The sequence below is a fragment of the Habropoda laboriosa genome, unplaced genomic scaffold, assembly GCF_001263275.1.
Source record: "Habropoda laboriosa isolate 0110345459 unplaced genomic scaffold, ASM126327v1 scaffold244, whole genome shotgun sequence".
Lineage (NCBI taxonomy): Eukaryota > Metazoa > Arthropoda > Insecta > Hymenoptera > Apidae > Habropoda > Habropoda laboriosa.
This window is the reverse complement of record NW_017100399.1, coordinates 1,243,768-1,244,033: the sequence shown is the minus strand read 5'-3', so window position 1 is coordinate 1,244,033 and position 266 is coordinate 1,243,768. Positions and strand designations below refer to the sequence as shown.

The following is a 266-nucleotide window of genomic DNA, read 5'->3' as shown; positions in this document are numbered from 1 at the left end:
TTTTTTTTTCTTACGTGGAGGTAGGCCGACTCTATTTGATAAACAATTGGCAACCAAACGGTGGCTCGTTAAAGCGATATATTATGAAATGAAATTAATCACTCAATAAGTTTTAACGTTAGATCGTTTCCTCGATATGGCCATGGTGGCCATTAGTGACTGGAGTGCCTCAAGTGTTTAGAATAATTAAAATAAAATAAATGTTGTCAACTAAAAATTTTGAACGTCATAGCTAGCTAGACATTATTTTCAATTGAAAAAAAAAA

At 32.3% G+C, this 266-nt stretch overlaps 1 protein-coding gene across 1 annotated transcript in view; it reads right to left on the bottom strand.

Moving 5' to 3' along the window:
- LOC108575282 (protein scarlet-like) overlaps positions 1 to 266 on the bottom strand; it is a 24,029-nt gene that overhangs the window by 11,094 nt on the left and 12,669 nt on the right. The window lies entirely within an intron of this gene.